The 23,807-nt window shown below is 46.0% G+C and overlaps 1 protein-coding gene across 5 annotated transcripts in view; it reads right to left on the bottom strand.

Annotated features, from left to right (window-relative positions):
- Window positions 1-23,807, bottom strand: part of LCP1 (lymphocyte cytosolic protein 1) — an 83,474-nt gene that overhangs the window by 39,280 nt on the left and 20,387 nt on the right. For 3 of the 5 annotated variants that reach the window (XM_072760580.1, XM_072760579.1, XM_072760581.1), the window contains 2 exons: window positions 17,087-17,150; window positions 15,054-15,164 (listed from right to left, as the gene is read on the bottom strand). The gene's annotated coding sequence lies outside the window, so the exon portion shown is untranslated. Of the gene's footprint in view, window positions 1-1,880; window positions 2,084-15,053; window positions 15,165-15,326; window positions 15,592-17,086; window positions 17,151-23,807 lie in introns of those variants that run through there. The other 2 variants (XM_026017231.2, XM_072760582.1) reach the window with 2 other exon arrangements.

The raw sequence follows: 23,807 nt of genomic DNA, 5'->3' as shown, positions 1-23,807 counted from the left end.
CCCTGAGAGTTTTTAAGAGGCCATCCTGCTAAACTTCTGAGACGAGGAAGAAGCCTTGCTCCGGCTCATTGTGTCCCCTTCCTGGGACAAAGTAGTCACTGCAGGGCATCTAACCAGCAGGAATCCCTGTATGTTCTGGGGATTCCGAAGTTTTCCATAAAGGCTGATTCTGAAAATGTGTCCTAAAGATGACTGTGTTTTTAAGAAGCCAGTAAAGTAGCCTCAAATACAGACAGCCATTTAAGGGAGTTCTTTTTTTCTTTTTTCTTTTTTTAAAGATTTTATTTATTTATTCATGAGAGACACAGAGAGAAAGGCAGAGACACAGGCAGAGGGAGAAGCAGGCTCCCCGTGGGGAGGCCGATGTGGGACTCCATCCCAGGACCCCGGGATCATGACCTGAGCCGAAGCCAGATGCTCAACCACTGAGCCACCCAGGTGCCCCAAAGGGAGTTCTCATGACATCTTTTGTCAAGTCAAAATCTCCTTTAGGTTGTCTTTGTTCTCTGTGCAGATACACTGATTTGCCCAAGGGCTTCTCCGGAGCATAGGATTCCCCTCTCTGTGGTCTTGGGGGGTAAAATCCAGCAGTGAGGCAGGGGCAGGGACTCAGTGGCTCTCTCTTCTCACTATCTCGGGCCTGGTAAACTCTCACGGGAAGCCAGCAGGCGAGACCACTCCAGATCCAGTGAATGTGTTGTTCTGGGAGCCTCTGGGGTCTGATCACACTTGAGGGGCTTTGGAAGCCGTGTAAAGCACAGCACGCAGAGCCGGGCTCCGTCAGCAACTGGGGAGTGCCCATCTCCCGCCTCCCTTCCCCCAGCACAGCCCTAATGCCTCCTGTTTTCTACCAGAGTCATTAAGGATGTGACTCAGAGCAAACCTCTTGCAAGCAGAGGGGATGATACTCCAGGCTTGGGCTGTGGAGGCCCTCGATGCCTGGTGGTCTCCTTCCCTGGGGTGTAGACAATGACGCTTCTGGTGTTAATGCCTTGAAAATCCACAGCTACCCTTCATTCTACATCCTACCACGAGGACTTTAAGATCCAGACTCTTCCCCACCCAACGTTCAGGGTATCGGATCTTTTCAAAAAAGCTGAATATGATTACAGGCCAGTAGTAACCTACAATTCAATTACCTCAATATCAGACACCATTCACTCGCCATTAGTTCGTGCATTCATTCTTTCTCATCATCTGTGAGTCTATGTGCAAAGCATTGCTCTGGTAGCTGGACTGTAGGGATGGGAGGGTTACAGAGCCCCGGGCTTCACGAAGCCCACAGTTAAAGGTCGGGTTTCAAATGTGATGCAGAGATTATAGCTCACTTACTGCAAAATGGTTAATACAGTGTGAAAAGCTTTGAAGATCGAAATGAATAAGTGAAACAGGCCTGCGAGGGAAAGGACTAGGTAAGAGTAAGAAACGAGCACAGAAACTTACCAAAAAGTAAAAATAGCAAACATCTAAATGAGCCGTGCAAAAAAAAAAAGGTCTCCAGATCATTTATACATTCAAACATCTTCAAGGAAACCATACCCGAAATAACTGGTGGGAGTGTGGGGCCTGGGAGACCTAGGGTCCTACCTGTCCATGTAATATCAGGCTTCCTTTTGCCTCCTTGGGCCTGTTTCCTTGCCTATAACCCGAGAGATGACACCCCTTCCATGTGAAAAGGTCCAAAAGCCTGTTAGTCTATAGGGTGCAGAAAAGGGTATGCACCAGTCAGAGCCCCGGAAGGGGAATTTCAAAGGAGCCTAGAAATGGGGCCAGGGGTTGTTATCAGGAGCTGTAGCAGGCACCGTGATGTGCCTTCTCTGGGGGCACCGCCTCTGAAAAGGCCCCAGCGTCTCCCAGCCCCGCCTGGCTCCTGCTCTTACCTCAGCAGCAGGTGAATCTCAGTCCTGCACCCTCTCCTCACTGACCAAGGCAGATGCTTGCTGCTCGGCGGCTCAGCACAGAGCAGGGAAGTTACCAGAGCAGCACGTGGGACGTGCTTTCTGAGACGTCAGTGTGAACGGCTTGCGACACGCTGATCCAGTTCACTCCCAGTTTCTAGGCAAGGCTGTAGGCACACTGTCCCAGAAAGAGAACCATCTACTATTTTCTTAAAAGTATCCAAATAAGGAAACCCTGCAACCGCACTGGTGTCTCGTATCCCTACCTGTAACCTAAATCTTTTCTGATACCATTAAAGCTTCCTCCCTCTTGGCTGTGCTCAGAGGGAATTACAGAAGCTGCTCAATTCATAAAAATTTGTCACAGGCCTTAACGATTGCCACCAAGCCTTTAAAAAAAATTCTTTGAACTTTTTTTTTTTTGCCGGGGGGGGGGGGGGTTAGTCTTCCAAACCTTTAATAGTTTTCCCTTGCTATGTTCTGGGTCTATGCCAACTTCCTTAAATGATGACATAAAAATAACAAAGTCTTAGGATGCAGAGGTAAGGGGACCATAAAGATCACCTATCCGGCCACTCTCTTCCTGCCACAGAGGAATAAGATGACACCCAAGTTAAAGGATGCTGTCACGGAGCTCACCGGGACTGGAGTCCACACCTCTTTAATTTTTCCATTTCCTTTGTAAGTTTTCAGACTCAAGATGTAAGACTGTTCTTTTGGTCAGTCCTGCTGAACATCCAGTAGGAATAACTCCCCTATGATTTCAAATATCTAATAAACATAATTTCATGTGTTTCCTATACATGATAAAGGACTTAATCTAGGTATTAACAGGGCACCGTCAGGCTACCAAGGCCCTAGGTCCTAGGCTACAAACGTGCCAAATCCAACGAACACGTACAACTGACACCTTCCAGGTTATGATGACCAAGGCCAGGCGAATGCATTCTTCTGGGTGTGGTTTTTTTTCCTTGGCATTTAGGCCCTCTGATTTTCCTTCGTGACCCAAAAAATCCAAACCACGTTGAAACAGCTCACCCTGAGGCACAATGTTCAAAAGAAAGAACGCCAAATTCACATATAAATACTAAAATGGCACCCTCAGACTTCAAAAATGATCAGCATGATTTCAGACATTCTGGTCTCCTCGCTGTTGGGTGGGGATCAGTGAGCTCCTGGTCCCTGACTCTGAGCTCTGGTCCTGACCTGAGCAGGTGGCTCTTCCGGCAGATGATGAGATCACTGGAAGTCTAGACCTGAAGTCACCTCACAGAGCTCCCTCTGCATCAGCCACATGGCAAGCCCTCAGTTGAATGAATAAACTCACCAACTGATGGCATGTGGGGCTTGAGAAGTCTGTAATCACCTCCTTTGAAGAGTTTAATGATGATATTCTTGTGCACATGTGAATAATATCCCTCGCGTGGAAAAGGACAAATGCCTAGAGCAAGCAAGCAAAGGCCTTCAACTTTTGTGAAACCATTTTGCTGGAAAAATGACTTTGGTGAGTTGATCCGTGGACTGAACAGAGGCTAGTGTCCCTAGGCTGTCTTTGAACTGGCCAAGGAAGGCTCAATGGCTTCGCCCCGCAGGCCACCAGGGGGTTTCTGCCTAGGGTAGCAGAGTCTGGTGCTGAGCCTCTTCAAGCTGTAAGCCCTGCTGGCGGCCTGTGGTGCCTGGCAGTGGGTCCCTAAGTAGAGCGTCTGATTCTGAGCTGAGGCCTGCTGAAGTAAGAGGACAGGAACTGGGGAGACAGAGCAGGGACCAAAAGGAGGGCAAAACTAGCCGGGATGCTCCAACTCAGTGACCCAGAGGCCCACAGGACACGGCGAGGAATGGACGTGAGGGTCCACTGGGGTGGAATTTGCATATCACTCTCTGGACTATGAAATTCATCCTCTGGTAATCCTAGATATCTGCTACTGAACCAACTCCTCTATCTGTACATGTTTTTCTTTCAATAAATATCTGCCAAATACCTACTCTATGCAGGTTCTGGGTCAGAGGCTGGCAACACAGAGATGGGATGTGGCCCTGCCCTGTTTAGGAGGGGGTGGGTGGGGAGAGTGTATTGTAGTCACTAGAAGACAGAGGGAGGGGGAAACAGGTCTCCCCTGGAGAGCCAGGCGTGGCCCCCACAAGAAGTGACATTTGGCCTGGATTTCCACAGATGGGGAGATGTGTAGAAACAACTCAGTCTTTTTTCTTACTCATGCACGATGATTAATCTTTACCCTCTCCACAGAATAACCACTCTATGTTGGAGTCCGAGAACACGGCAGCCAAACGACAAATGGGAAGGCCAGCTAATGCTTCCTGAACGGCTTCTCAGTGCTAAGTGTCTTCTGTGCATTATCACATTTAACTGGCGCCACAATCCTATGGAGCATCGTTATGATTTCCTCCTTATAGATAAGGGAACTGAGATTTTAATTAGTGGCCAAGGGTCACCTTGCTATGACCTGGGGAAGCCTTGTGCTTACACCAGAGCCCAGGGGTAGGGGACAGCACCCAATGCTGCCCCACTGCAGGCCAACACAATGGAGGTCTCACTGGTGGCACCTTTCCTTGTGCCCGTGACCACTGGATTCTGTATCTTAAGGTTCCCTACTCTCCTTTGGGGGTCCTCAGCTCTGACTTCATGTTAACGACGGTCACGGACACACACACACACACCCCCTTTGGAAGATTTTACCCAGGACTAGGGCTCTTCCTGGGCTCTTTTGAGAAGTTCTAAATTTCTCTTCAATGCCTCAACACCTTGAGGGAAGGGTTAAGAGCGAGACCACCAGCAGTGTGCTCTTGCCCATCCCTGCCCGTCCTCCTGCCTCTGGGGCACAAGGGATCCTCTCCATTAGTAGCTCCATGCCTGCCATCCAATCACACTGGCCTTCTCCTAGGTGTTGGAGATGCAAAGATGAAGAACAGCCAATCTTGGCTCTGAAAGGACACCCAGTCCCTGAAGGCAAGTGCCTATGCAACTCAGAGGCCATCCTGGCCTTTGCACTCAAAATGGGTTATTATCATGGTGCTGTAGGGGCACAGACAGGGAAGCCCTTAGTTCTGCCCCCGAAGAGAAGGGCAAGCTGTCCAAAGAAGGCGATACTGACCTTCACTGAGCTGCATCTTAAAGAACCAGTTGAAGTTGTCCAAAAAGACAAAATGGAAAGGGGTACCCTATTTCTCCATGCAGTGGTCACCCCTCATCTGTGGGATACACGTTGCCACACCACCAGTGGATGCCCGAGACCATAGATAGTACTAAACCCTATACCTGCTCTTTTGCCCCTTTATCCACGGCCGACTCTGATAAAGTGTAATTTATATACCAGGCCCAGTCAGAGACCAACGGTGACTAGTGGTGGAGCAGTTCTGACAACGTCCTGCAATACGAGTTAGGTGAACGCGGTCTCCTTACTCTCTAAATACCTCACCCTCCTTCTTGTGAGGATGTGCGATGATAAGATGCCTACGTGATAGGACACGGCGAGTGAGTGGTGTAGGCGCTGCGATGTAGCGATGCAGCGGTAGGGCTACTGTTGACCTTTGCTTTCTGAAAATGTCAAAAGGAGGCCATTCTGCTCTCCGGACCACAGTTGACTGCAGGTCACTGAAACTGTTGAAAGCGAAACCATGGATGGGGTGGGGGTGGGGTCACCCTATAAGAGAACACAGCCAGTCCTGCAAAGGGAGGAGAACGGAGCAGGAGGTGGTCACCGAGGAAGCTTTTGGGGGGTTGGCACACCTGGCCCAGAAGGCGATGCTCCTAGAATTCGGGGGAGTGCCAGCACAGCCGCCTTCCTTACTAGCTCTTGTTTCTAGAAGAAAAACCTTTGTGGTCTAGGCTCTCCTCACTGCCTTCAGTCACAGTGCTCACCACTTCCCTCTAGGTGATGCAAACACTCCCCGCCCTCCTCAGGCCACGAAATGACTGCACCCAGAAGCCATTTCGGTGTGTTTGTATGGCCGCGGCTTCCTCCTTCTCTCACCAGCTCCCATCCAGAAAATACGGCCCCACAAAGTGAGGAGGGAACTGGATCGTGTTACAAAACGGGAAATGGCAGCCCCGGAAAAGTGAAATTGTTCCCTGAAGTCTCAAAGTGAGTCAGTGATTGGTCTGAAAAGAGAAGTAGAGCCTCCAGGATGCTGGTTAGGTCTGGCAAGATATGGGAAAAACAGAAGTCAATTAGCATTTAAACAACCTAACAGATTAAAACTGAAAAACCCTTTGAGATGCAGATTCCATGAGTTGTGCTCTATATCTTAAGTATGTAGATGGAGAGGAAAACAAGGGGTAGGCTTTCTCCTCCCAGGCCTTTCAAGAATGGCCTGGGCTCCACCGTTTACAGCGACTCCTATTGCTACCACACAAGCTGCCTTTCTCCTGGTCCAAGCCAGCAAAAAGGCATTTCAGGCATCACACAAGCCTCATCAAATGCTATCTTTTCTTCCTTTGGGAAATTATATGTATAATTGAATACCTATAATAAACTAGGAAGCAACATGGTATGGTGAAAAAATGAGTGAAGCGTTTCTTTCTTTCTTTCTTTCTTTCTTTCTTTTCTTTTTTTTTTTTTTTAAGATTTTATCTACTTAGTCACCAGAAACACACACACACACACACACAGAGGCATAGACACAGGCAGAGGGAGAAGCAGGCTCCCTGCAGGGTGCCCGATGCGGACTCAATCCCGGGACCCCAGGATCAAGATCTGAACTGAAGGCAGCTGCTCAACCATTGAGCCACCCAGGTGACCCAAAATGATGAGTTTCTATGCAATTGCTTCTTGCCATGTGTTTTCTGTACATGTTAAGTTTTCTGAGCCTCAGTTTCTTCATATGTAAAAAAGGGATATTAGTTAACGCAATTTATAGTGCTCGCTCTACAGGGTTGAGTTAGAATCAAATGAAACAAAGATTGTCTACAACAGTGGTTGGCAAAGGAAGGAAAGAAGAGGGCAATGAAAAAAGAACTTTCACAAAATGATCTTGGGGGACAAACTCAATTTCCAGTATAAGTTTTATGAAAGGCCATGTAGAGTCACCACTTAAAGTCCACACGTAGCTGTGTGTATGTTATATGTGTGTGTGTATGAATCTAGATTTCACATCTGTGGTCATAATGTTCTTAGCTTGGCTTGTTTGGGCTCTTTTACCACATTTCTCACCCAGAGTCCTCGAAGTCAGTTCCAAAAGGTATTGGCAGTAGCGACAGATGCCACAGATGAGAAGCCGACAGCATTGGTGTTGGCTGATGTCAGGTTGGGTGGTCAAGGGCCTCTGGGCTTAGCCGCCTCTGAAATACTGATGGTGGAAAGTACCTTCTAACAGTTGAGGAAGTGTGGCCAGAGGAGGCAAACGTACAGCAATCTTAAGAAAAGCCTGACCACATCCACCATGAGTCACAAAAAGAAATGAGACCGATGGGGATGTGTGAGAAGGACCACCGGCCGATGACCCCTGGTTGTCAGGTACACCGGCTCCTAGGGACTGATTCGGTCAGCCTGGCCTCTACCTGTATTGGCTGTGCGCTCCCTCATTCTCCAGGCATTTTCTCTATTAATGTTGGAGTTGGGAAAATACTGAGACAATAGGCAGCCCACATCTGTATATTAGCAATCACAACAGAAGCTTCTATTTATTCTTAATAATATGACCTCATTTTCTATAGGCTCCTTGGGGTAGTTGTTCTAGAATCTCTAATGACAAGCTCATTCTCATAAAAAAAAAATTAAATTAAAAAAAGAGGACTAACATAACACGGAGGCAGGAAAGTTGTATTCATTTGATGGGCTATACTTATCTTCACTCTTTTGGAAGCCACAGTTTGCTTGGCATATATTTCCCAGGAGCAATTTACAATGGGATATGCGATAACATTTCTTTGGTCAAAATTCTAAAACACCTTTAAGAAACTGTGAATATAAAATGGGAAAGAGGGGCACCTGGGTGGCTCAGATGGTTAAGCTCAGTGTCGTGATGCCGGGGTCCTGGGATCGAGCATTGCACCGGGTTCTCAGCTCTGCGAGGAGCCTGCTTCTCTCTTTCCCTGTGCCTGCTCCCCATTTGTTCTCTCTCTCTCTCAAATAAATAAATAAAATCTTTTTAAAAAAGATTTTATTTATTTATTCATGATAGACATAGAGAGAGAGAGGGGGCGGGGGAGAGAGGCAGAGACACAGGCAGAGGGAGAAGTAGGCTCCATGCAGGGAGCCTGATTGGGACTCGATCCGGGGACTCCAGGATCATGCCCCGGGTCAAAGGCAGGCGCTAAACCGCTGAGCCACCCAGGGATCCCCAAATAAAATCTTTTTAAGAAATTTAAAAAAATAAAATGGAAAAGAAGCAGGGTGCAAATCTTGGTTCTGGCACTTACTGGTTCTGGGACCTTGGATGTAACCTTCCCCAGACCTCAGTTTGGTCATCAGTTATAAGAACGTGACCACATCAACCTTATAATTCAGCACTGGTGTGGAAATGTAAGAGTAGATATAGGTCAGGTGTGTAGCACGATGTCTACTAAATAGCTAAGGCTGGGTCAGCCCGTCGTGATGCTGTGTAGTAGAGCGAAGCGCACACTAGAGCTGATGCTGGGGGAAAGGGAAAAGGAAAACGAGCCCAAGAACAGACCGAGGAAACAGTACTTTCCCCTATCATACAGAAGAAGAAACTAGACCCACTCAGGCGCCACACTTAGTACGAGGCTAGAAAATGGATCCAAATGTGCTCTCCCTTCTGGGTACTGTACCATGTTTCATGCACAGAAACGACAGACTCACAAAGTTTAAAAAACTAACATTATATACCATGTTGAATACATCACATACTCCCTGCGTTGTACAGGATCACCCAACGGACGAAGTACGGCCATTGCCTTTCTCTGGAGTTGTAGGACAGGATATTTTGATGGAAAGAATCTTAACTTGAAAGACAAGGAGAAAAAAAAAAGACAAGGAGGGAAGGAAAAAAAATCTGAAAAATTTCTCAAAGGTGACCATCGTGCTCTATCTTTCCAAAGGGAAAATTGTTTTAATGTTTATAAAGCACTGGGAAATGAGGGGGAAAGTTCATTTCACATTTTTAGATGAAGGAAGGGGGCTCAGTAGCACCTAACAGCATAGATGTCGCTGTGTCCTGACTGGGGGGGACAAACATTGCAACATTGCACGTGCAACATTGCACGTGCTATGTTTCTCCTTAAGGACCCTCCTGGGTGAAAATGCCCCTGAGCTGATGATGTCCGGGAGGTGTAGAGGATCCACATTGTAAGACGTTGCACCAGGTGTTACCAAAGATGCAATCAGAATTCTAAATTTTGCCTGAGGAATGGCAAAAAGAAGAAGATGTAAATTTTATACAAATGCATTGGTGCATCTCTACTTCATATATTTGGATACCCAGCTTACGTTAAGCTGGGTGCTGAGTATCCAGCTGAGGGATCGAAATGCGGGCTTAGTTTAAATGTAAAGTAATTATTTCATGAATTCACTTCCCTCTTGAAAGGACAACCAGAGAGGGGGAAAAAAAAAAAAAGAAAGAAAACAAATTATCCAGGAGATTGCAATTCACATGCATAATTAATTTGCTTGCAGAATTTGGTGTCTTGGCTTTTCTGCTTGTGGAGAACATAATCTCTTTTCCACTTTAGCTCAGTCACTCGGGAAGATGTCTGTATGTGTGTGTGTGAGACAGAGACAGAGACAGAGAGACAGAGAGACAAGATAGACGGCATCTATCAGTCATGTTACTGGTGCTGGACTCAATCAAGAAGCAAGGCTACGACCACAGTACTGTGGCTTTGCTAGTTCTTTAACATTTTAGCTTTTCTCTCCCCTAGAAAAAAAGACAAAACAAAACTAATGACCATATTTGAGAAACAAGCCTTTCAACTTATAAACAGGGCTGATGCACAGGTGTGGCTCTGAAGTCAACCAAAACTTATTTTAACCTGGTAAATGGGTCACTTTTTCCTCCTCTGTTTTTCAACTCACAATTCAAACGATCTTTCATCCTTTCACAGTCTGCAGCACGCCTATATTGGGCCATGACTGTATAATTATGGGTACATCAATTATTTCATTTATTTGTGTCCATCAGTCCTGACAGAAAGTGTGAACACCATTTGAGTAAAAGTATTCCCGCCTTCGAAGGCTGAGGACTTTTCAAAGCTTTGGAGGATAGAAATCATGGTTTGTGACCCATGCAGAGATCTATAAATTGGTAAAAACTAAATACTCAAGTGCACAGAGGTGCTGGGTAAATACTGATGATGATGATGATGATGATGATGATGATGACAGAGGAAGACAAAGAAGAAATCTCTTTGAAAAAATTATAATATAGATGGGGATATATTTGGGATAAATGATGATTATTTGAGTTCAACTCAAGAGTTTAGGTACACATAAGCACCACAGTCTGCTCCTTATTCCAGGAGAGAATTACTCCTCCTGGAACTCAGCAGTTACCCAAAACTGACTCAACTGTTGAAAATTAAGACTAATAAAATGTTTGAGTGGATTCACTTGTCTTCATATACGAAGATAACACCAGGAATGACCTCACAAGACCATAGTGATGACTAAATGCATCAATATGGTTAAAAGCACTGAGGGAAATACTCGGTCTCAATGAATAGTCCGTAAGCATTAGCTCTTACTCTTACGGTTAGAGGTTGAAATTCTTTCACGCACAACCCCCAGCCCACTACTGCTCACTGTGTCTTACAAGATGGAGAGATGATGAAATTACTGGGAAGGCTGGTGTAATCACTGAAACTGGCAAACCAAAACAATGGGGACAGTGGATAGCTTAAGGAAGTTGGCTCAGGGAGGGAACTGACGCCATCTGGGCAGCCCCGTGTTTGCAGCAGCTGTAGGGAGCCCCCCCACCCCCCCTAGAATGTGGATATCTAATCTGGTGGCAACTCTTCAGAACTTCAAAATGAAAACTGTGAAACAGGTTTTTTTTTTAAGCTTAAAGTTTTCAACCTTTTTTTTTCTTTTTTAAAGATTTAGCTATTTATTTTAGAGAACGAGTACAAGAGGGTGAGTGGACAGAGGGAGAGAATTCCAAGCAGACTCCCCACTGAGCAGGGAGCCCATGGCCTTGGATCCCACCAGCCGGAGAGCACAACCTCTGCTGAAATCAAGAGTCGGGCGCTTAACCGACTGAGCACACAGGTGGCCCGAAACACGAACACTTTCGATTTAAGCGCATTGCCATCTGGCCAAAATAAGGAAACTAGAAATTCTTGGAATCTGCTGACACTGGTTAGTTTTATATTTTGGGGGGGGGGGGGACTCTTAATTCTAATTTTTATGCCTGCAGGGTTCAATATGCAGAGGACATGGCATTATTTCAGGAGATGATTTCAACGGGCTGGGAAACTGACAAAAAAACCCTAAAGAGACCATTAGACTAAATAAATAATGTCACTTTGCTATAAAATCTGCTGTTAGTCATTAAGGCCAATACCTTCACAGTCTTATTCTATAAATTGTGACTCTTCGTTAATATAATCTTGTGAGGGATCCCTGGGTGGCTCAGTGATTTAGTGCCTGTGTTCGGCCCAGGGCGTGATCCTGGAGACCCAGGATCGAGTCCCACGTCGGGCTCCCTTCATGGAGCCTGCTTCTCCTTCTGCCTCTGCCTCTCTCTCTCTCTGTCTCTCATGAATAAATAAATAAAATATTTAAAATATATATATATATATAATCTCGTGAGCAATTTCCTTAATTTTATTTCACCTAGACCAATATAAAATTGTGTTTGCCCTCTCTCCTGTACACAGAAAGGGCCTTTATTCCATAAGTAACAAGGAGAAGTTGACTGGAGAACTTTCTAGAATAATCCAAAGTAATTAAGCCAAAGTTAATGATATCTGTTCCTGGGTTCTCTGTCATCAAAGAAGCCCATTATTAGGGGCAAGAGTTTCGATAAGGATAGTGAAGTTGTATCCCAAAGCATGTTTTTAGACTAAAACAACAAGATTATAATTTTGTCTGTTTGCTATATCATTGGACAACCTCTTAAACACCTTGAGCTCAATGTCCATTTTAGTGCTTTGAGGCTAAAACAAAGATTCACGCTTTGGCAAAGAGGAAGCATGGTTGAATGTAAAATATTACATGATTACCGTAGCTGCTCCCACGGCAGTCACTGAGGGAACTCAGTAAATATCAAGTGAATAAGTGACATCAAAGATGAGACTTAGGTGACTATCTAAGGAGCCAAGAGAAAATACTTGTGACAAATTTTCAATTCAATCGATGTCACCGCGCGATGCCATGCGCTAGCAGAGCTAGAGAAAGAGCTCAGGCTGCCGGCAAACAAGCACTTGACACTAAAACAGTATGATCACCGCTTTGCTCACTCTAAGATCAAAGCAGATACACACAGAAGAAACCGTTAGTGGGGACAAGGAAGATGGGGGGGCAGTCAGGAAGACCCCAAAAAGGGACACGTTTCTTGAAGTGAGCCTTGAAAATTGACTGTACATCTCACCAACCAAAGAAAGCAATTGGAGCAAGAGTTGGAGCAAAAAGAGGTGAAAGAACACGGAACTTTCTGGCAGCCTGTGGTCTTGCACACCCAGAACGTGGCCGAGAGAGGATGGCGGAGAGCCAGGGCAGAAGGAAGTGACAAGAAGCAAGGCTGGGGAAGTGGTTGAGGCCAGTCTGTACTGCACACAGTTCTTTAGTAAAATTATACATTAATTAAAAGAGAAGACTTCATTCTATTATTATATGAAACCCACAATGATATTTCTTACTTATAAAGACAAAAATGCTTCTGGGTTCATTGCAAATTTTTTTCTGCTCTTTCTTTCTTTCTCCCCCCCCCCCCCTTAAAATTACGAGTGCCAAGATCTCTTCAGTCAGCTTCAGAAGCAAAAGCCTCTAAAGACCTACGTCTGGGAAAAATATGCTGGTGAGGAAGAGGGGATCTGGAACAGACAGTTGCTTATAGAGAAGCAACATGGAACTGGTTTTCTACCCTCCCTCGACCCCCCAAAAGCCCAGTGACCTCTGGCCAGTTCCTTCCACAGTGAGCCCACGCCTCAGGTCTAAGGGCAGTTAAGAGGATTACGTGAGATAATTCATTAAAGAGTTGGCTGCACATTGTAAGTACGTATAAGTATTATGATATAATAATATTATTATTACTTGTCCTCGTTAAGTAGGTAATATTTGAATGAGACTTGAATTGTTGGCCTCCCCTTCTTCAAAGGGATCAGAAAAAAATTATAAATGATATTGAAATACGTTGTTTCCCAATTTGCCGATTGTTTCAAGGCATACTCCCCTTTATAGACTAAAGGAGACAAAATTTAAAATGTGACCAAGAGGACACCCAGGTGGCTCAGCGGTTTAGCGCCTGCCTTCAGCCCAGGGCATGATCCTGGAGTCCCCGATTGGGACTCGAGCTCCCTGCATGGGGCCTGCTTCTCCCTCTGCCTGTGTCTCTGCCTCTCTCTGTGTCTCTCAGGAATAAATAAATAAAATATTAAAAAAAATAAAATGTGACCAAGAAAAGCATCCCTGAGATAGCTAATGAAAAGTCTTGATGAGGGGGCAAGACCCGGAAGATTTTCCCCTGATGTTACTGGGGGAGGTGGTGGGGGACTGGGGTAGCTAGAATGAAGAGAAATGGATATTTGATAACACATCACGTTGACACATTAACAGTCTAAACTTGATTTAAATCAAGAGACTTTTTTTTCTGTTTTGAATTAACTTTTTCATAGCCCGTTGCTTTTCCTCCCAAAGTAAAGGAAATACCGACTGACATACCTTCACAGTTTAACTTATTTTATTCTCACTGATTTTTACTGGAAATAAGAGCAGTTTTGAGTTGGTTCTTTTCTGGGATTCAAGTCCTCCTCCCCCAGTTCCACATTCTTGCTAGTTTAAAACCATTCAGGAAAGACGTGTGGGAAGCAGTATCGATGGCCACATTTTGCAACTTTCAGAAATTCACATTTACAGGCAACATGCACTAATTCCTTTCAAATGTACCTGTGCAGATGTTCTTTGAAAAAACCTTATTTAAGAGAAACCAGTTATGATCAATTTATGTAAATTCAAAATTCAGATATGGCGAACAAAACCACCATTGCTGACGTTTTTTTGGTTTCAAATTTGTCCCGAGGAAATAACTTTAGAACTTTAAAAGCCGCTACACTGAATAAGAAAAAAAAGGGGGGGGGTGTTTGATAAGCATCCTGATAAATTAATCCATCTCCATCCAGCCCAAATGGCTTTTTATGTTTATCATCTGTCGGTGGGTCTTAGTGCTGTTGAGTAGTGATAATTAAATGAAGGTTGATGCTACAAGATCCAAAGTCTACGTTTCAACAGAGCTTCTGGAGCAAATATCCCATATCAACTCCATCAGAATTTCTCCTGTAGACAGAGGCCTTTCATCCAGGCTTGAACGGTCATCTGTTTGGTCCTAAGCCTAACCGCTAGTTCAGACAATTCTGCAAAAACCTATACAACTAAGTAACACAAATTGCTTTCATTTTTCCAGAATAAATGAAGAAGAGATCCCTCGGATTCTTTGTGGTTATTAAACACACCCGTTAAAAACCGTTGGTGCCAAAATCACCCCCAAAAAAAAGGAAAAAAAAAAAAAAACAGTGAACACACTCAGTACCATATGAATCAAGATGTTAATACATCCACTCCGGTACCGTAAAGACACTTTTTAGAAAAACCGAACCACAGAGCTAAAATTAAACTACTCCCACTAGGCCAACAAGCAGCACAGTCTACATGATCAATAATATGCACTTTCCTGAAAACATTTTAAGGCAGATAAAATCACAGTAAATCGCCTCCCTGAACTGAGGCAAGAGAAATAAATCAAAACACGGTTCGGTTTGAAAGGGAAAAGACAACAGCAACAAAAAAGAATCATTGTTCTGGGTGGAGGGTGATAACTGTGGGTGACCGGAGAGGAAGCCCCCAGAGAACTGAGGAGTCCCACTCTGGACAGCCACAGGGGGTAGCTGCAGCGTGGCTCACCCAGGGCTCGGGTGACAGGTGCTCGGACACCCCGAAAGGCTCAACCCACAGAACCAGAGGCGCCCAACCATTAAAACACATCCTAAGCCCCAAGAAGTGACCAAAGGACACCAGGAAAACTCACCTTGTAGAAAAACTGGCCTCAGTGGTACTGGTGTGTGACCAGAAACCCCCTCCTCTCGGATCTGCAGAACAACTGTCAACGCCGGCCGTGCGGTCACAAGGCAGGAAGTGACTAGAATGACAAATCATCAGCCAGGAAAGAAATAGATTTTGTCTTTATAAGGACATTTTACCTAACTTTTTTTTTTTTTCTTTTCTTTCTTTCTTTTGTGTCTCCTCCCCCACAGGAATCACCTGACAGCACAGGTCAAGCTGAAATTCAGAAGCTCCTTACCACTTCCTCTTTAGAAAGCATTTTTCTGTCTCCTTCCCTTCCTCCTCCAGTGTGTCGCCCGGGCTCCGGGCTCCTGGAACCTTCCTGATTTCAGATAGCAGGGCGAGGTCGGCCCGCCACCCTTCCCCGCGTGCCCCCCCGGCTGCACACGCAAGGCCCAGCCCCTGGCCACCGACGGCGAGGCCAAGCACGAGGAGGGGGGCTGGTGCACAGGCCAGGGGGACGCTGGCACACGCACCTGACACGGACTAACAGGGATTTCCTTGGGAAGGCCCCGCCCCGGCCCGAAACCCAACCCGACCTGTCCCCAGTGTCCCCGCACAATGGTCTCATTGGAGCCAACACCACGACGGGGTCTCCTGGAGGGGAAGGGCCTACACAAAGGAAAGCCACTATATTATTCACTCATTCTTTTATTTATAGAACGTCTATGTGCTAAGGATCTCTTTAACCCAATTAGAGATTTCAATTATTCAGGTGCTTCCTATACCGAGCCCAGGTGGAGCACGCGGGCAGCGGCTACAGGTATATGGGCAGTAACCGCCCTCACGCAGGCTAGATTGGGGTTTTGGAGTGCCCGTTTTATAAAATCAGAGAAGGGGGGACGCCTGGGGGGCTCAGCGGTTGAGCATCTGCCTTCAGCTCAGGGTGTGACCCTGGGGTCCTGGGATCGAGTCCTACGTTGGGCCTCCTGCATGGAGCCTGCATCTCCCTCTGCCTGTCTCTCTCTCTCTCTCTCTGGGTGTGTCTCTCAAGAACAAATAAAATAATAAAATAAAATAAAATAATAAAATAAAATAAAATAAAAAATCAGTGAAGGGAACAAACCCCAGCTCTGCACAAGCTCTGGTCTAGACCCTGGATGCTTGTCCTGACAACAAATTCCCATTTTTGAAAGGAAGTGCTCAAGGGCTCGTGGCCCCATGGGGGCTGTGAAGATGGGTCAGTAATGTTAACTAGACTTTAAGCATAGTCTCCAGATTGTCCCCAAACCGTGTGTGGCTCCAGCCGCCAGCTATTGAGGAACCAGGGCCTATGGCTGCGCTTCGACCTGATGCTACGTTGACAACTCTGGATCATTCTATCTGCTTCTGTAGTGGCGAGGGCCCGGCACCCCACCAGTGGGGCGGGTGCCATGGCTGGGGAGCTGCCCTTATGCTTCTTGTGCTTCTTTGATTTCTGCCCTAGAAAGTGCCTGCCTCTGACCTCAAATGTTAAACCAAGATATTTCTGATGTATCCACGTCATTGGCCAGTGGGGGGGCGGGGGGCTCCTTGGGCAGAGCCACACAGAGGTCATGTTGGAGGAGAGGGTGGACGGAGTCACGGGCAAGAAGTGGTGGAAATCCGGTCCTTTCTAGAAGTGGCTCACCTCCAGAGGACTCTCAGGCGTCTTGTGACTCCCACGGAACACGGAGAGGGTGAGTCAGACCCTGTTGTCTCCACTGCATAGCCAGAGTAGTAGCTAGGCAGAGGGGTTTGCAGAGGCGCCTAAGTTCTTTCGGGAGTTCTTTCCCCCAAAGAAACCCCACCCGGGCATCCCTGGGACAGGGGCGGTCACACCACAGAGGAGCCGAATGCAGGGGTTTGCACACTGGTGGGAACAGTCACCACCTGCCACCGGTGTCCCGACGGTGTGAGGATGAGAACCTGTGACACGGGAGCTCCCCGGTCGGGCTCCGCGCCCCGGTTGGCCTGGCCACGGGCCCGCAGACCCAGCAGTAACACACCAGGAAGGGGACAGGGGCTCCTTGCGTTTACCTGGGAGGAGGAGAGGACCAGCATCCTGGGTCTCCGGGCGCCCGGCCGTCGGGGATCCGAGGACCTGCGAGGGAGAGCAAGACACGCTTGAGCGCTGGCTCGACCAGCCTCCCGGGGCCTCTCTGTAGGTACAGCCCCTGCTCCGGGGCAGGCCAACGCGTGCGTGGACGGATGCCACCTGCCAGGAGGGGGTGACAGGGCCTGTGGGACACGGAGGCAGGGGCGGGCATGAGCAGAGCTGACGCGGGAGGATGGTGGAACTCGTGTAGGCAAAGGCGAGCCGTCAGGAGGGCAATTCTGGATGCTTCTAGAAGGTGAAAGCCACTGGATCGTGCCACTGTGCCGCCCGGGTGGAAGAGGCTTCTTCTGCGGGGGCCCCAGCGCAGCTCGGGCCCCTCCTCGGCCCCCCACGGGCACCTCGCCCACATCCTGGCCTACTCCCCGTGACTGAAGCTCCTTAGCTGCCTCGGGGGGCCTCTCTGTAGGTACAACCCCTGCTCTGGGGGGGGGCTCTACCCAGATACCGGTGGTTGGGGCTGCTTGGGCATCTGGGGGTGGGCAGGACGCGGACTTTCGGCTCTACTAACATTCTGGTCTCCACAGACCGTGCACCTCTGATGGCTGGCACCCAGGGAGCACCTCCCCCACGCCCCCCACCCCCCACCAGCCTCCACTGCCTTCCCCAGCCTGTGCTGCTCAGAAGGCCGCGTCCACACCAGCCGGCCCTCTCCTGACCCTGGAGGCTGCTGAGGAGAGCCACACAGACAATTCAAGCTGCTTGGCCTTCACGCCACCTCTGATATCTTTATTCGATTTCATCAGTTCCTGAGAGCAGGGATGACCAGCCTGGGGGCTCCCGCCCTCCGAAGTTAGATGCCTACCTTTGTGTGCGGTGGTCTTTCTGGGTTCATGGTATTACATTAGGGAGCTCACAGACCCCCAAAGTTAGATGCTTGTTCCAAACTCTCTCCTCTTGCCTCAGTCTCCCTTTTCTCACCCCTTATTTACTGAGATGATCCAAGTCATCGGGCCTCCTCTGCCCTTACAAGATCCACCCTTTCCTCCTCGTTCCATCTTTTTTTTTTTTTTTTTTGAAGATTTTATTTATGTATTCATGAGAGACACAGAGGGAGAGAGGCAGAGACACAAGGCAGAGGGAGAAGCAGGCTCCATGAGGGGAGCCCGACGTGGGACTCAATCCCAGATCTTCAGGATCATGCCCTGGGCTGAAGGCAGGTGCTAAACCACTGAGCCACCAGGGCTGCCCCCCCCCCCCCTTTTTTCTTCCTCGTTCCATCTTTAAAGGCAGAGGTGTTCTGTTTTCTCAAGGCCAATTGTTCCTTTTAATCCTAATCCTTTTATCTTCTATTTCCCGAAATACCTTGCTCCATCAATGACTGCATGTTTTTCTGGCATCTTTAATCTCTTATACTCCCTTCACTTCCCCTTCATGCACTGTGGGATCGGGACAAGGGAAAACACCTCCACTTTCGTCCATTGCCACCATATTTTTTTTTTTTAAGGTTTTATTTATTTATTCCTGAGAGACACAGAGAGGCAGAAACACGGGCAGAGGGAGAAGCAGGCTCCATGCAGGGAGCCCGACGTGGGACTAGATCCTGGGATCCTGGGGTCATGACCTGAACCAAAGGCAGATGCTCAACCACTGAGCCACCCAGGTGCCCACATTGCCTACATTGCCCCCGTTTTTGATGGGTAGGGAATGAAACTCAATAAAATGGGCACAATCCCTGCCTTTCTAGAATGCCCTCTGTAGTCAAGGACTCAGACAAGCGAAGAGGCAAGACATACTCAGAACCCTGAGGTGACAAGCAAAGTGCCAGTGGGAACACACAGCACTAACCCAGACTGGTGGTCCGGGAGGCACACAGAAAGAGCAGGGTGGCGTGGTCAAGAGCAAAGGCAGTGGGCTACTGGTCTGGTGTCAAACCCCAGCTCTACAGCTCTACTAGTCACGTGACTTTGGGCAAAGCACTTCATTTCGCTGGCCTCAGTTTCCTTATTTAGAAAATGGGAATAAGAATGGCATCTGATTTATACAATTGTTTTGAGGGTTAGCATAAGCTGATAGATGTGGAGAACACGGTACAGTGCCTGGCATATAATAGGTGACGTAGAAATGTTAACTAGTCTTTTAATATTTATACCAGTGTCTGGACTAAACTCTGCACATACATGATTTCATTTATTCCTCACAATGGCCCTATGTATTATTTTTGTATTTCCTTCTTTTTCTTCTTTTTTTTTTTAATCGTTTCCAATTCTGCACTACCTCTTTGCTGTGGAATTCTACACGGCCGTCTCTGCTGTGAGACTTTTCGGGCCCTCCCACTAGAGTAGGTGAGGGTGAGTAGGGTAAACCTACCCAGGCTTATTTCATGTAACTTGCTTGGACGAGAGCCCTGGAGTGTCATCGGACCAGACACAAACAGAGGTCTTGACTATGCTTAGGTGATCTGACCCGGCCTCCTGTGTGTCTGACATTTACCCTGAAGAAAACACACCCGTGCCCAAGGGGAATGAGGAGATGCTTGAGGCCAATCCAAACCCAACCCACAGTCCAGGCCAAATCTAGCTGACCCACATTCCGAAGCGGAGGCATCCCGGCTGACCCGTAAACCTAGGTTTGTTCTTGTGAAAAAGGTGAGAATCCGGAGTGCTTTCCTATGCAGGGTTGTCACAGAAACATGGGACTGGTCCTGTCCCAACCATTTACAACGACTTACCAACCATTTCCCAACTATTTACAACTCTGCTGCTCCCGGCCATCTCCGCTCATCCTTACTCTGCTCTGTTTCTCTGCAGAGTTAACACCTCCTAGCATGCAATATTTTAACATTAAGTTTATCGTCTTCTCTAAAATGGTGAGCTCAACTTTGGGCAGATGTGTGCTGGTTTTCTTCCCAGCCATATGCTTGGCTCTTGGAGCAGTGCGGGTGCTCAGATAGGGAATGAGTGACATCTTTATTGTCCCTCTGCTTATTAACAAAAAAACAAAGGTGGCCGAGTGAACATATAAATTGTCATTCAGTATAGTATCTAGCAGTTATAATGAGTGGACTAGATGGCCTAAGCAAGAACACATCTTACAAATATAAGCTTGGGGGAGAGGCAAATGTTGCAGGGTAATACGAACATTTGTACGCACTTTAAACAACTATTATAGTGTGATTTATAGATGTGTGTGTGTGTTATAACAAAAATATGTCTAAAGAATTATAAATGCCAATTGAAGAACATAGTTACAGCAAGTTAGTGGGGCAATGAGATCGAGGAGGGTGGACAGGAGAATTCAAATACGTCCATAGCAAAATGTTCAGGTTGGGCAAAAACAAAAAGTTAAAAAAAAAAAAAAAAGTGTTGGATACGTGAGTGTCGGTTGTTTTATTCTCTTTTATCATGTTTTAGATATTCTTCATTGAAATTTTAAAGATTTTAATTTCATGATTAGTAATATTATTTAACATTAGTAATATATTTAACATGGCTTAAAATATAAAAGATGCACTAAGTTATATGGCAAAGATTTTGTCTTCCAACTCTGTCCCCTGGTAACTCAATCCCTCTTCAATGTTAAATAATGGCTTTGTTGAGATATGACCAATGATAAAATGCGCCTTTTATTTTTATTTTTTTTTTAAATTTTTTTTTATTTATGATAGGCACACAGTGAGAGAGAGAGAGGCAGAGACACAGGCAGAGGGAGAAGCAGGCTCCATGCACCGGGAGCCGGACGTGGGATTCGATCCCGGGTCTCCAGGATCGCGCCCTGGGCCAAAGGCAGGCGCCAAACCGCTGCGCCACCCAGGGATCCCAAAATGCGCCTTTTAAAAATGAAATTGTGGGTTTTAGTATACTAACAGGGTTGGGCAACCATCATACTATACAATTCTAGAACATTTTCATCACCCCAGGAAGAAACCCTACATGGACCCATCAGCAGTTACTCCCCATTTATCCTCACTTCTCAAACCCCCAGCCACTTATTATTTTTTTGTCTCTAGATTTGCCTGTTTTGAACATTTCATATAAATAGAATCATATGATATGGTCTTTAGTGCCTATCTACTACTTAGCAGAATCTTGTCAGGGCTCATCTATGTTATAACATGTATCAGTACTTATTCCTTTCTATAGAAAAAGAATATTCCAGCCTATGGAAATACCAGATTTTCTTTATCCACTCATTAGTTGACAGACATTCGAGCGTTGTTTCCACTTTTTTGATATATAAGAATAATGTTGCCTTGAGCATCTGCATACAGGTGTTTGTGTAGACATGTGCTTTCTTTAATATTTTAATCAAAGCAATACTTGAACACCCTGGGGTCAGGAGCACTGACCTCTCACACTGTTGAAGATCCATGTATAACTTTTGATTCACCCAAAAAGTAACGACTAATAGCCTACTTAATTAGTAAGCCTTCCTGATAACATAAACAGCTCATTATGCGGTGTATGTATTGTATACTGTATTCTTACAATAAAGTAAGCTAGAGAGAAGAGAATGTTATTAAGAAAATCCTAAGGCCGAGAAAACACGGTTACAGTACTGTACTCTATTTTTAAAAATCCCTATGTAAGTAGACCCATGCGGTTCAAACCCATGTTGCTCAAGGGCCAACAGTACATGGCTTTAGAAGTCAAATGTCACCTCAGGGCTTATGAGGAAACACCAGTCTCCTGCCATACATCTTCTTTACCACCATTTCCTATTCCCCCAAAACAATTATTTTCAACAGTTTGAGCTATTCCTTCTGCTACTCCAGATTTCTAAGATGCTATGCTTATGCTGTGTCTGGATTGTTCAGACTCTGATTGTGTGTGTGTGTGTGTGTGTGTGTGTGTGTGTGTCTTACTTGGGAGATGAAGATTTGCCCCCCACTCCCCCAGGGTGTACACACTAGCTCTCCCATCATCCTGTAAAACAGATTATAACACTTCTTTTGTGAAATCACCATTCTGTTTTCATAATGACTACATAAATATTCATAGCTGTGTTGCATGGAGCACAATGTTTATATTTCCCTTTCGTATCTTTTTCTTCATTTGCTAGGTTTCTATTTAAATATCACTAACTCCTACCAAACTCTCCAACAGAGCTAAGATACAATTTGAAAAATCCGGAGATGAATTTGTTTCTCTTTTGATCCTTCTTGGAGAGGTGCCTTCTAAGGTTCTTTCTGCCCAGCTGCCATCGAGAAGCTTCCCTCTGTCATCATACTGGGAATCCCCTTCTTCTAGCTCTGGGTCGGATCTCCTGTTTCTATACCACACACCTTCCATCTTCTTGACCTACTTCCTTATTTTAATAAGGACATCCTCCTCTAAGGACATTCCTGAGAAAGACTGCGTGGGACATAAATTTCTTGAGATGTTTTACATCTGAAAACATGTACAATCTAGCCTTTTTCTTGAAAGTCCACCCTGGAAATCATTCTCTCTCAAAATTCTGAAGGAATTGTACCAATGTCTGATACCATCCACACTTAAGGCCCCTTGTGTGCCTTTTTTTCCTTTCTGGAAATACTTAAGATTTTTTTTTTTAATGCTTGACATTTCTGAAGTTTTATGATATGCCTTAGACTGGGGATGTTTTCATCCACTGTGCACTTCAGACTCTGCGATTGCTTAATGCAGAAATTAAAATATTCCAGTTCTAGGAAGTTCTCTCTCTCCCTCATTTCCTTTCCTCTGCTTTCTGTGTTCTCTTCCCTTGAGATTAGATTTATTTGGACATTAGGCTACCTCAGCTCTTATTTTTATCTTTTGTCCTTCAATTTTCGATCTCTTGGCCTTTCTAGTCTACTGTCGGGGAAGTATTTCAAATTTTCTTCAAATTTCCATTGAACATTTTATTTCTTCTTCGCCTTCCTCTCCACCTCCTCCTCTACCTCCTCTTTCTTCTTTTTAATAGCCAAAGGTTCTTTTTCTTCTTTTTATTTGAATTTTTTTTTTCTGTATAGCAAGGTAAGGGGTAGGATGAGGTGAGGCCTGTCTTACTGCTCCTTGTATAAGCTTTCTCCCAGTCCTCCTGGTTTCCAGCTCCATCTTGCACAATGACCTTCAAAGGTATGTGATGCTTCACAGTTCTGTGCTTTGCTGAGTCCATGGTATGGTTTGAATTGCTTCTTGTTGGCGTCTCCCATTACAGGCTGAGGGTCCAGCTCTGTTGTGTGTGCTAAAGTGCTTTCCAGAATCCATCTGTTTGATGGCATCCAACATTCTGCCCACATCTCTTGTCGACTATTACCTCATTTGATATGGGCTCTCCCACTAGGCTGGGAAGCCCATGAGGCCAAGGGCTGTGCCTGTTCTATTAGCTTTTAAACACTCTGACATTTCAAAAATGTTCGTTGAATAAAATGAAGAGGACTCAGCTGACTGGAAGGAGGAAATGGAAAGAAAAGGCAGAAATGTACTTTGACCACAAGGGAATGGCATGTGCTAAAGACCACAGGTGAGAGAAAGCAAGGTCCATCTAGATCCTGAGTGGTACCAAAGTACTCCTGCAAGAGCACAAGAAGATAAGGAATCAGGGCTGGGAGGGAAGAAAGAGAAAAGCCTGGGGAATCCAGCAGAGACCAGATCATGGTAGGTCTAATTTTAAGCCGTGTTAGGGAGTTTGGTCTTCAACTCTGAAAGCAATGGGGAGTTATTTTAAAACCTGTACTAAGAACAAACAAACAAACAAAACCTG

Source organism: Vulpes vulpes, chromosome 6 (genome assembly GCF_048418805.1).
Source record: "Vulpes vulpes isolate BD-2025 chromosome 6, VulVul3, whole genome shotgun sequence".
NCBI lineage: Eukaryota > Metazoa > Chordata > Mammalia > Carnivora > Canidae > Vulpes > Vulpes vulpes.
Note: the sequence above shows the minus strand (reverse complement) of the source record. Positions and strands in the feature narration are given on the sequence as shown.